General features: G+C 44.4%; 1 long non-coding RNA gene across 1 annotated transcript; it reads right to left on the reverse strand.

The window, feature by feature from the left end:
• Positions 1–1,333: 1,333 nt before the first annotated feature.
• LOC136397929 (uncharacterized) lies at positions 1,334–10,038 on the reverse strand. Its single transcript, XR_010749943.1, has 3 exons — positions 9,579–10,038; positions 6,663–6,804; positions 1,334–1,713 (listed from the first exon to the last, which is right to left on the reverse strand). It is a non-coding gene; the product is annotated as an uncharacterized lncRNA (long non-coding RNA).
• Between the last annotated feature and the right edge of the window lie 2,658 nt (positions 10,039–12,696).

A 12,696-nucleotide genomic window follows, 5' to 3' on the forward strand; every position in this document is an offset into this window, starting at 1 on the left:
GAACTGTATTGCGGGGTCCCGGCATTAGAAAGGTTGAGAACCACTGCTCTAGGTGGAGGCTGAGCTGTTACTCTTATTTGAATAAGCAGAATCCTTCTCTTTTTCTGACTCACACTTGGACTTATTTCCTCTGTGACCACAGGACTTGAGGGCTGGAACTCTGTCATCCTCCTGGGGTCTCCTGGCCTGCCATGCAGCCAGTGCTCTTGGTGCCTCTGCATGTCACACTGCAGGCCGAGCCTCTCCCCATGCTCACTCACCAAGCAGAGGTGACTCACTCATCCTTACCAAGCCCTGCCAGGTCCTGGTTATGCCCACTGCCCGCCTGACAGGTGACCTCTGACACTCCCTTCAGTGTCCTCTCAGCAAGGGAACACTTCTCAAGGTCTCCTCTCTACTGGGTTCCGACACAACATTACTTTTCCCCTCAGGACCGAGACCTAATACCACGGCTCAATGTTTAACACCTAGTGTGGGCTCCATAAGTTTCAATGAAAACTGATTTAAATGGCTATGAGCATCTCCTTGCGTAGTTCGGAAGTACCCCTAGAACTGTTCCTCCTCCTCCTCCTGAAGGGCTCTTTACTGGAAAGTAAAGTGATTTGGAAACATAATAATTTAATGTAGAAATCCATAAACTTGGATATGGAAATTTTACATCTTCATTTCTACAAGCCTTGGTTTGAAATTTATCGTTTCCTTTTATTATGAATGTAAACAACAAACTACAGTGTTAGCCGTGCCTGTGACTTTGTTACCAACAGAAATAACCTTCATATAAAATTATAGTTTGAATTACCATTCACAATTACCACTATGTCAACATTATTAAACCCACTACTGAATCTTGCCTTTAATAGGTTAATAAAGAATCAAATTTAGGCCCTGGCTGGTTGGCTCAGCGGTGGAGCGTCGGTCCAGCGTGTGGAAGTCCTGGGTTCGATTCCCAGTCAGGGCACACAGAAGAAGCACCCATCTGCTTCTCCACCTTTCCCCCTCTCCTTCCTCTCTGTCTCTCTCTTCCCCTCTCTCAGCCAAGGCTCCACTGGAACAAAGTTGGCCCGGGTGCTGAGGACAGCTCCATGGCCTCCACCTCAGGCACTAGAATGGCTCCGGCTGCAACGGAGCAATGGCCCAGATGAGCAGAGCATCGCCCCCTGGAGGGCATGCTGGGTGGATCCTGGTCAGGCGTAGATGAGAGTCTGTCTGACTGCCTCCCCACTTTTAAGGAAAAATACAAACAAAACAAAACAAAACAAAACAAATTTATGTAATACTATCTTTAAAATAGTCTTATAACTTTATTTCAATATAATTTATGCTTTTAAAAACATTCTGAGAAGCCATTCAGAGGCATTACAAAGCCACCAAAAGGATCTTGGGTACAAAAAGAATTCAAAAACTCTTGTTGACGAGATACTGTTAAAGTAGAGTAACTTAAAGCCATGCTGTGACCTGTGCAGATGAATCACAGCTCTGTGTCCAGATTGGGCAGTGCTGACCATCGGTTCCATCTTTGTTAATGTGTTCCTTTGGCATGTGGATGGGTGGGTTTCGAGGATCCTGGGCATGTGGCCTCAGTTCTCTCTGGATTATGGCATTCCAAGGATTCTGAAAAAACAGGGCATCTCTTCTGCAGGTCAGAGGAAATGGGTAGCTATCCAGCTAAATAGATTTCATGCTTGACTTCAGGGGAACAGCCTGAATGATAATCTGTTTGGGAGAGTAAATTAAAGAGGTAAGCAGGCATGTTGATTCTATTTGGTTTAACTTTTGCTGGTTTAGTTGCTTCTCTAAGCATTTCAAAAGAAGAATATAGGTTGTCAGACCTCTTTTCCTGGCATCAGTATCTCCGTCACCCACAATTCAAATTCTGGCTAGGTTTCCCCTCTCCAGGGGCACTGACCTTGGATTAGTCTGAAGGGGAGGTCTTACCAGGATCTATTCTCTCTCCACACCAAATTGAAACATGACTATTTTTTTTTTCCTCTCTCTACTGAGTCTTGATTTCACTCACTCCGCAAACTCTTTCCCTTAATTGTTATCCTTCCTTGAACTGCTTGGGCCAGAATTCTCAGGAGAAAGAGTTGTCTTTCCTACCAGAAGAAATGTTTCTAGGCTTCCAGTTGAGATGATGGTGTATGAAAATATGGTCCTTACATCCTCCTATATCTACATCAAAATTGCAGCTGAGCTACAGAACCATCATCACTCAGAACCCCCTGAAATCTGGCTGAATAGAAATCCTACCATGAGGGATTTAAAGAAGAAGCTACATGGAGACTGGTAGGAGGGGTGGAGACATGGAACGGGCTTGGCCCACACCCACATGTGGTGGATAAAAATCGGGAGGGATATCTCAGCTGCGGAGGTCCCCCTGAAGAGTGAGGGGTCCCAGCCCTACACCAGACCACCCTACCTGGGGACCCAATGCCAGGAAGAGAAGTCTCCATAACTTCTAACTGTAAAAATCAGTGGGGACTGTGGTTGAGTAAAACAGAGGGCTGCTGGAGTCCCAGGCAGTTCCTCTTAAAGGGCCCAAGCATAGACTTACTCAGACCACTCCCTCTGAGCTCCAGCATTGGGGCAGCAGCTTAAAAGGTACCAGGGGTATACAGGGAGGAATTAAACTGCCTGGCATCAAGGCAAGGGCTGGGAGCTTTATGCCTGACAAAAGTGCTGGCAGAGGCCACTGTTCCTTTTCTAAGACCCCACACCTCACCAGTCACAGAGCCAGGAGTCAGGTGCCACATCTGAGTTTACCAACCAGGCTCAACACTGCCCTCCCTGCCCTGGTGATTTCTTGAGACTCCCACCCCCACCCCACCTGTGGGTCCACCTAAGCTATTCCCAGTGCTTTTTCCACATAAATGGCCTATCTTGGCTCATGCTTCAGATTTTCCTAAAACCTCTCAAACAAGCAGTATCTGGCTGAGCATGCTCCGTACCTCAGGATAAGTGGCCTCAGGCCTGGCACTAGCAATAGCCGGCCTTGGTTCCCAGCTTGGCTTCACCTGGACATCTCCAAGCCCAGCACAAGTAGCAGCCATCTGCAGATCACTTTGTAGCTCATAATAAGGGTATTCAGAATACAGGTGGCAGCTGACCTTGTCCTGCACCTCTTGGGAGACCCCAAAGCCAGTGCACCCAGTGAACAGCTTCAGGCCATGTCAAAGCACCACCCAACTACCTCCACAAGTGACACACTGAAAGGGTAGACTCAGCAGGCACCAGAGCCCTACTGAATTAAGTCCTGTCTGTGGGATAAGACCCTGCACAGCTGATCCTCCACAGTAATCAGTGGTCAGTGGTTGCAGCCAGTCCTTGCAGTTTATCACCCTGGGGAGTAATCCCTCCCATCGACATACCAACGATAATTAAGACTCAGCTACAATTAAGGGTGTACCCAGCTCCTACAGGGTGGAAAGTACACCTGGAGTGCCCAGCTTGGGCGATTGGAGAGGCTGTGCCACTGGATCCTACAGAACACCCATTACATTAGGCTACTCTATCAAGCCCAAGAGACATAGCAGTTCTACCAAGTACATAGGACCAATCATAGGGAGGCAGCCAAAATGAGGAAACAAAGAAACACGTCCCAAATGAAAGAACAGAACAAAATTCCAGAAAAAGAACTAAGCAAAATGATGACAAGCAATCTACTAGATGCAGAGTTCAAAACCCTGGTTATAAGGATGCTTAAATTAGAACTTAGCGAGAACTTCAACAGCTTGAAAAAGGGCCAGTCACAAATGAAGGAAACACTACTGAAATGAAGAATAATTTTCAGGAAAGCAACAGTACAGTAGATAAAGCTGAGAATCAAATCAGCAAGTTGGAATATAAGGTATGAAAAAACACCCAATCAGAACAACAAAAGTAAAAAAGAATTTATAAAAATGAGAATAGTGTAAGGAGCCTCTGGGACCACTTTAAGCATATCAATATTCACATCAGGAAGGTGCCAGAAGAGAGCAAGAAACTGAAAACCCATTAAAAAAAATAATGATGGAAAACTGCCCTAACCTGGTGAAGGAAATAGACATACAAGTCCAGAAAGCACAGAGAATCCCAAATATGATGAGGCCCACACCAAGAAACATCACAATTAAAATGCAAATGGTTAAAAACAAAGACTCTTCAAAGCAGCGAGAGAAAAGCAGTTAGTTCCTTATAAGGGAGTTTCTATAATACAGTCAGCTGATTTCTCAACAGAAACTTTGCAGGCCAGAAGGGAATGGCAAGAAGTATTCAAAGTGATGAAAAGCAAGAACGTACAACCAAGATTACTCTACCCAGCCAAGCTATCATTTAGAATTGAAGAACAGATAAAGAGCTTCCCAGACAACAAAAAGCTAAAAGAGTTCATCACCACCAAACCAGTATTACATGTAATGTTAAAGGGTCTTCTTTAAGAATTTTTTTAAAGATAAAAAATATGATCAAGAAAATGGCAATAAATGCATATCTATCAACAATTAAATCTAGAAAATAAACTAAGCAAACAAGCAGAACAGAAACAGACTCACAGATATAGACATTTTGATGGTTTCCAGATGGGAGTGCATTGGGCGAATGGGTAAAAAGTGAAAGAATTAAGAAATAAAAATTGGTTGTTACAGAATAGTAATGGGGTGTAAAGCTCAGTAAAAAAACATAGTCAATAACAGTCTAATGACTATGTATGGTGTGAGACAAGTACAAGATTCATTGGGATGATCACTTAATGGGTTATATAATGTCTAACCACTGGGGTGTACACCTGAATCTAATGTAACATTGTATATCAACTGTAATTGAAAAATTAAAAATAATTTAAATTTTTATTTTTTTATTTTTTAACTTAAATTTTTAAAAAAGAAAAAGAAATACTTCTATGTTCTCATTTGATGTTGAATAAAATATAAAATGCAAGGGCTTGGTAACATGTACAAGTGTAATTCCTTGACTCATGCCATGAAGAACTTAGTAAGGTTCCCAGATCCTAAAATTGGGGGTGGATTCTTCATATTACTATAGAAATATTCTTAAACAGCATATTTCTTGGTGCCCCTTTCACCCCATCCTTCGCCTTCCACTGACGCAATGCATCCTAACCTTTCAAGTCACCGTATAAGCCACTGAAACAGTAAATTGAGATAGTGTGATGTGACTCTCTTCCAAGGTGTTTCAAGTTCTCTGTAAAAAGTGAAGCTATCATTTGTTGTTATCAGAACCACTAGCCAAATTGGTGAAGTGGACGGTCTTTATTGGTTCTGTTTTTGCAATAGTCTGTCTTACTATGAAGACAAATGGGAGAACTCTGCCTTCACGCTGGGCTTTATTTTATAGTTCTTAGATGTGTTAGACAAACGAATGGTTTTGAGCTGTTTCCAACCTGTACTGATAAGTGTCAGTTTCTTGGACATTACTCAGAAATCTGTGACTTAGCAGTGTTATAATGATTTCAAGGCAAGCTGTCCTGGAACAAGCCTTGGACTCTGTGAGTCACCACTGGGACTGAGCAATTCTAGCTCTGACTTTTCCTATAATATGTCACTTTGGGTAGGTCCCTTTAATGCTTTTGGTCCCCAGTTTACTCATCTACTCATCTATAAAAAGAGAGGGGAGGCCTGGATGACCCCTAAGTCATTTCCAGTTCTGTGATTTTCTTATTCTAATAAATGAATCACAAAAGTCACAGAAACATCCCAATTATAGCAATCAAGAAAAAGAATTGTGATTCTGTTTTATATGGTGTTTAAGATTCCATTTTGACTTTTGAGTCGCTTAATAACTCAGTATGTGGAACCCTGAAACTCTATTAGATCCCTGTAAACTATTTTTAAAAATTGACTTTGAGCCAGTATGAAATCCTGTGTCTTATTATCTGAGTCTCAGATTCTGAGTTCTAAGAAGGTCTTTTTAAAATAGTTATGTTTTCTTGCAGCAATTGTTAAGTGCTCAGATTTTATGATGTTTTAACATTCATTGCCATTCATTATCTAAACACTCTTCTATAATCTAGTGGAGTATGGGAGGTTAATAAGCAGAATGGAATTCATCCTGGGTTTAATTTCATCTGATGAATCTAATGAAAGTCCTTTCTAATGAATGGACTTAGAGGTCATCCAGGCCTGTATCTGTTCTTTGCTTCTCAACATGGTTAAGGCAAATAGACTTGGAAAAGCTCAGACACTGCTCAAGACCTTAAATCTCTGTGACTTTAGGGAAGGAAAAAATGTTGCTTCTATGTTTTCATCCCCAAGCTTAACAACTGTACAGTTGCGGTGACATTTCACAGGAGGAGAAATATATTCATTGTCACTGTATTTTTTGAGTGATTAAAATATTCACCACATTGACATTTTACTTTTCAAACAGGGAATTTTCCCACCTGTATAATGCTCATAATTTCTAATCATGTTTTAATGTTATATTACATTTATTTGTTTGATTTTATAATGCTCCAAGAAGGAATCATGAGGAAAGAGGGCTTCAGAGGACAAAATGACATTTCACTGTCCAGTTGCATCTCAGGCAAAAGGCAGGTCATTCTTCCATTGAACAAGGCTCTCTCTCTCCTACCTTCCCATTTCTGGCTCCATCATCACCCTCCTGCCTAAGTACACACTTGTACTTGGACTATATTTCCCAAAACATACGCTTAGAGTTTCATTTACCGATTACTTTGCTGCACTCCAAATGGCCCAGCATTTTGTCGATGAAAGAGTGTAAATCATGCCTTCCGCAGGATACAGTAGGATGTGATGTTTAGAGGAAGGAAAATATGCTTCCTTATAGAAGCACCAGGCACTTACTCATCTGGATTGGAGAGAAAAGTTTCAGTCATTCATTCCGATGTTTTGTCTACGTAGTACCAAACATCTGGAACATGGGTGACGGACTGAATTTTTCACTTCACATCCAGATGTTTTTGCATTATACTGAAACAACTTAAAGAAGTCAGCTCTATTTGTAAGAATTTAAAAAGTAAAAGCATAAAAGTTATACCAATTTCACTTCAGTTTTGAGATAGCAAAGGTAAATGAAATAGAAGCAAACTTTTGGTTGATTCTTTATGCTATATGCTCGTTTTTTTAAAAAGCCACACATTTTTTAACTCAAGTATAGGAATTAAAATTATTATGAAATACTGTCACTAAATCAACAGTTGAAATGCTCAGATTCTGCAAATTCAGGTAAGACTTGGATAGTGAAAAAAAATCATTCTCAAAAATAGTTGCTTAACTGCTTGAGCAATGAGTTCCATTCCAAGTGACACTCTGTTGAGTACATTTATCCTTGCATGCAAATGAGAATTCACGAGCAACAGGTTATCGAGGCTCTAACAGGATTTTTAAAGACTTTTTAGACCTTTGAAAGATACATTTTTGAGAAATACTTTTAATGATTGAGTGGAAAATAAGATGGCATCCACTAGAGTCACCTTGAGCATTTGTCACAAGAACACATGCAAAAAGGAATGTTTACACATTCCTCAGCACAACCATTAAAAAATGTTGTGTTGTTCTGAGAATTGCTCTTTTTCTCTCTCACATTAAATGGAGTTAGGCCTAACACTTGTTAGAAGACATGTTCAGAACATATTTCTTGTATTAGAAGACACAGCGTTTAACCTGTCAACTGCCTACAGGCTTTGTGGGCATTTCTATGCCATGAAAATTCCAATGTATTTTTCATTATTTCAATAAGACCATATAGTGTGTATTACACATAACTGTAGTATTGAACTGAACTGGCTGGTGCAGTGCTTTTGCTGACTCAGCACATGGCTTCTCTCTTCCAGATTACTAAAACAACTCTTCTCCCAGCAAAGTTTGCACAGAAACAGAGGGGAACAGAAATACAGAGGAGCCTTATTCACAGTCAATTATGCCAAGTCCAAAGGCAAATGCAAAATCAAACCAAACTTTTCACCAGGTCTATAGAATAAACAAGCACCCTCCCACACTCTCATCTCCTTCCCCAGTATTGGAAGGAGTCACATTAAGTTGGAACACAACTTGTTCTTCACCCAGGAATTTACACCAGACCTCCTGGGGCATGAATGACTCCACCTGTGCAAGTTATACCTCCTCCTTTTTTTTTTTTTTTAACTTCTGTGTGTAATGTTTTAAGCAAGGAAGATCAATCTCATTTTATGGACTTGCACCACCAAACACTTCTTAAGAGCTGTGCACCGAGGAAGCTGCATACCCCAGTCATTGCAAAGACACTTGTAGGGCCTGTGGTGACCTGCAGTCACAAAATTTTGGCCACCTTCTCTGCCTGATCCAGCGCTGGAGCCTTTACAGTTTTAGGGTTGGGTGTGCACACAGAGCACAATGTACATGACAGCAATGGCCCGTCCCTATACACATCGAATGTTCTCGAAGTTCGGTTCGCTGTTCCCCCCCACACACTGAGTCATCTGGGAATCGCTGAGCTGCAGTTACAGCTGCATGGAACAGAGTCAGGCACCAGAATATTGTGAACCTCTGGTCTCCCCCAAAACTTCCACCTCCCCCACCTTTGCCTCTCCCATGACCGGCTGGCTAATCAATGCAAATGTCGTAGGAGGCCAGGCCCGCAATTGGCATTCCAGAGAGTGCAGACCACCAGCCGAGCTTTAAATAAGTGCAGATGTGACAGGCAGGAGACCCTGGGAGGGCCACCTCTCCGCCCCGCACCTCCCTCCCAGCGCAGGCCGATACACACCGCCACGGGCCTTGGCTGTGTGCGCAGCGGCGGCTGCGGGGAGTATGTCCGGGAGGATGGGGTGCTCACCAAGTAACAGCAGAGGGACTACAGGCCCCCGATTTGGGGGCAGCACGAGGATGGTGCAAGCCCAGTCTTCCATAACTTCTAGGCCCCGCGGCTACTTCCCTAAGTGGTTGGAGAGTAACCCACCCTCGCCGCCAACCCTGGCTTCCAAGGGCCCAACTGCGGGTCCTTGCTCGGGAAATCCCGAACCGGCTGGCCAGTCCGCTGCGGAGGCTTCGCTCTTCCAGGGCAGGTCTGGAACTTCCCGTCTGCTTACCCCCACCGCACACGGGAATCCACTTTCCCTGCCCCCGACCCAGCCTGGAGCTCGGCGCCGAGACCAAAGGGCGGTACTGGAGACGTCCCGGCCTGCGGTCCGCGGTGTGCGGTCCTGAGAGTGCCGGCGGAGGCGGAGGGACAGGTCAACCTCGGGTCAGTCCCCAGGCCCGGCTGAAGGCTGAGCCGCGGTTCCTCCGAGCAAGATGCGGCGTGGGAGTACAGCCACCCGGCAGCCTCTTCCCCGCAAACCACCGCGGACCCCGCCCCCTCCCCCCGCAGGCCCCGCTGTAGCCCCGACTGCAGGCTCCGCATCAACAGGACTCAGGGGGAAACAGGGTAAACGGGTAAATAGGAGGCCTTGCGTATACTCCGATGTTTGTCCGCCCGGAGCCCGATTCCGAGGTTATTCACAACCATCCTCCCCCAACACCCTATGTCGGGCGGCTCCACCAGCTCTGTCCGGTCCGGGGCGCCCAGCGCGCGCGGCCCCCCTCTCCTACTGTCTCGCCCTCCGACCCGGGCCCCGCGCGTCCGAGCAAACCCCGTCTGCCTACCGCTCCTGTCTTGCGTGGGCCAGGAGGGTGGCGGAGGTCGGAGCTGCAGGCCACTTGGCGGCTGCCCATCTCCGCCGCCCGACCAGGCGTCCAAGCGCCCATGCCTGGCCCCCACCACATTCCTGTCCCCAGAAACTCCGAGCTCAGTGCGTTCCGCGTCTCCCCGCCCCAACCGCGCCCGCGCCCCGCCGCTGCGGGAGCCGCTCCCCCCGGAAACGTGCAGGCCGGGAGCGCCGGCCACCGCGCGGGGTGCACGGCCTTCTCCGCGGAGCGACCCTGCCGCCCGGCCCTGTGCCCCGGGACATCACACCGGCCTCCAGCGCCGTGGAGACTCCCGTTTTGGCTCCTACTCTCCGCCCCGCGCCCCAGCGCTCTGGACACCCCATCGGCTGTGCGGCGTGCTCGGCAGGACCCTGCGCGCACAGGCCGCCGGGCAGAGCCCCGGGGCTGCGTGCGTTACCCCGCGCCGCCGGCCGGCCCGGGCGTCTGTCCCCTTCCCAGCAGGGCGCGGCGAGAAGGACTCACGGAGGGGACAGCCCGTACCAGCGATACCCAGCCCTGCGCGCTCCAGTCCCGCAGCGCCGATAGCCACATGCGCCGAGCAGGCGCCGCACCCTCCCGGCTCCCAGCGGTCCCTCGCGCGGGAAGGAGCCTCCGCGCCGCTTGCCAGCCCGCCGCGCCCGCTGCGGCCGCCGCCGGCACCTGCAACCTCTTCTCTGGCTTGCCTTTCTATCCGCGAGTAGTAATGCCACGAACTTAAAAAAAATTTTTTTTCAGAGGCAGACATACAGTGGTGGGTAGGACAGTCCGAGCGCCGAGGCACAGAGACGAGAAGCGGCTCTGAGCGACCTTGCTTGGCGCAGAGACGCGTCTACCTAGCCGGAGAGGCGGCGGCAATGGGTGTGCGGAAAGGGGATCGACGCTTAAAAGACAATGATAAACAGCTACCAGTTATATTGAAAAGCCATTGAAACCCTGAATTCTTGTTTGTAGACCTGGCCTAATCGAAATGCCGGTTGTAAGCAAAAACAAAAACTTTAATTGCTTCAAGTCTTGTTAACAGAGACCAACGAGAGCAGGAGACACATGGCCCTTAAGCGAGGGTGGTGCGACTACTTTACAATGCTTTTCAGAGACTTTTATTATTTTTTAAACAAACGAGTTCTTTATTATTTTTTAAAGTGCAAAACTTCGCTAGACAACTTTCTGTTTAGCAAACAATCCCGGCAATACGGTTACTTTCCTAATGTAAAAATTCTTGGTGATGTATCACCTAAAACAATTCACGATGTTTCCGATTTTGTAACATAAATAGCGAACATAGCGGGGCTAAAGAACTGTTAAGTCCCCTTATATAAATACCTAATTCCATCATTCACAAATAGTTGTTCATTTGTAGAGTAAATCTAAATCACAGGGCCAAGCGGAGCTGCCCTTCCGTGAATATGTCTTAACGTTCCTCCGACCCCACGGAAGACAAACTGCAATGTCAATATTTTGTACTTTCAAGGGAATAATTTTTTTCCCCCAGCCGTCTGAGGTGCTCAGGAGTGAGATGTGCTAAGCATTCATATGAGGATATTTTGGAAGATAGTGCAAGTGTGGGCTGACTTAAATTACTTGCTTTTGTGTTTTTCTAAAAGGTCAAACATAGGATCTGGTTTTAGGGAAGGCAGAGAGAATAAGAATTCCTGACATGAGTTAAAGTGCCCCTGTGCCCAGCCTCAGATGGAGGAGATAATATCAACTTGATAAGGCATTTAGCTGAGACATCCTGAAAAATGTGCCTATCAGCATGCATGTCATCAATCAAAAATTATTTAATATTTGCATTCAATTAACCAAATGACTCCACCATTTGGAAAATTTTCACAAACAAGCAATTAGTAAAATGATCAGTAAAATCATCCACACTCTCTCACTTATTTAATGGTAAATTATTAAGCAGTGCTTTAACTTATAGGAATATTTAATAGCCTGAGAAATAGTGGTGCAGTTAAAAATGGAGTCCAAGATTTTCATAGTTTATTTTTTCTAAACTGGTAGAAAATGCTAACAGAATTATTCAAAGGTTTTTAAAAAAATCATTTTGGAACGAAGATTAAATTTAGGAAACAAATCAGAACTGAAGACATAAGTGAATTGAGTATATAATTTCTTGAATGATTTTCTATATAAAATATCTTTTAAAAAATCTCTGCCTAATTAGACACATAAAATTGTCTATATTAATATATTTTTGTCTTATGTAACTAGAATTTCTTACATACCAACCTAAGAAACTAACAGCTATGTTGGCTAGATTCTCTAAGTATCAGTAATTTAAATTCCCTGAATATAATTGACCTCATTAAGATGAAACACAGGACATAAAAGCTACTGGAGAAACTCTTTACATACAATTATGCAGATCAGTAGTAGTTTTTAAGTCACTAATAACTAGACATAAATTTTATGGGTTGAAGAAGAAACTGTAAATCTATCTTGTATACTTTTCTAGCCATCTTTTAAAATGAGATAAATTATAGCATATGCCATATAAACATTGTTAGGATTAGTTTTATTATAAGAAAATAATTTTCTTTGCTCTCAGGGATGTTCATGAGGCCAAATCTTTATTATATATTTCAGAGCTGTTAAATTTGATGATTAAGCAGGTAATTTCAAACCATTTCTCAAAAAAATTCTCAGACTATTGTTAATGGAATTTTACTTCAGAGAAATGCGTTTGAAAATGCAAAATATGTGACATTCATATTGAGTTTTCATAACTAGGAATTTGTACATGGAACAGGAAATGCATGCAAATATAAACTAAAGACTGAGGTCCAGGTGAAGGAAGACATTCAAAATTATGGTTGGCAGAAAAGTAATCTGTTTTACTAACAATTCGTGCAGCGTTTTCTCTCTTAAGGTCTGCCCTTTACAGTGATGAAATTGCTCAGGGATCCTTTCACCAACCTCACACAATTGCAGCTGTGTGTATTGGGTGTGTGTGTGTGTGTGTGTGTGTGTGTGTGTGTGTGTGTGTGTGTTTCAATCCCCACTTGCTTTTGCAGGGCAAAGAAATAAAGGAAGAATGAAAATCTTGAGCTACTTTGACACACATAAGGACTTA

Source organism: Saccopteryx leptura, chromosome 3 (genome assembly GCF_036850995.1).
Source record: "Saccopteryx leptura isolate mSacLep1 chromosome 3, mSacLep1_pri_phased_curated, whole genome shotgun sequence".
Taxonomy (NCBI): Eukaryota; Metazoa; Chordata; class Mammalia; order Chiroptera; family Emballonuridae; genus Saccopteryx; species Saccopteryx leptura.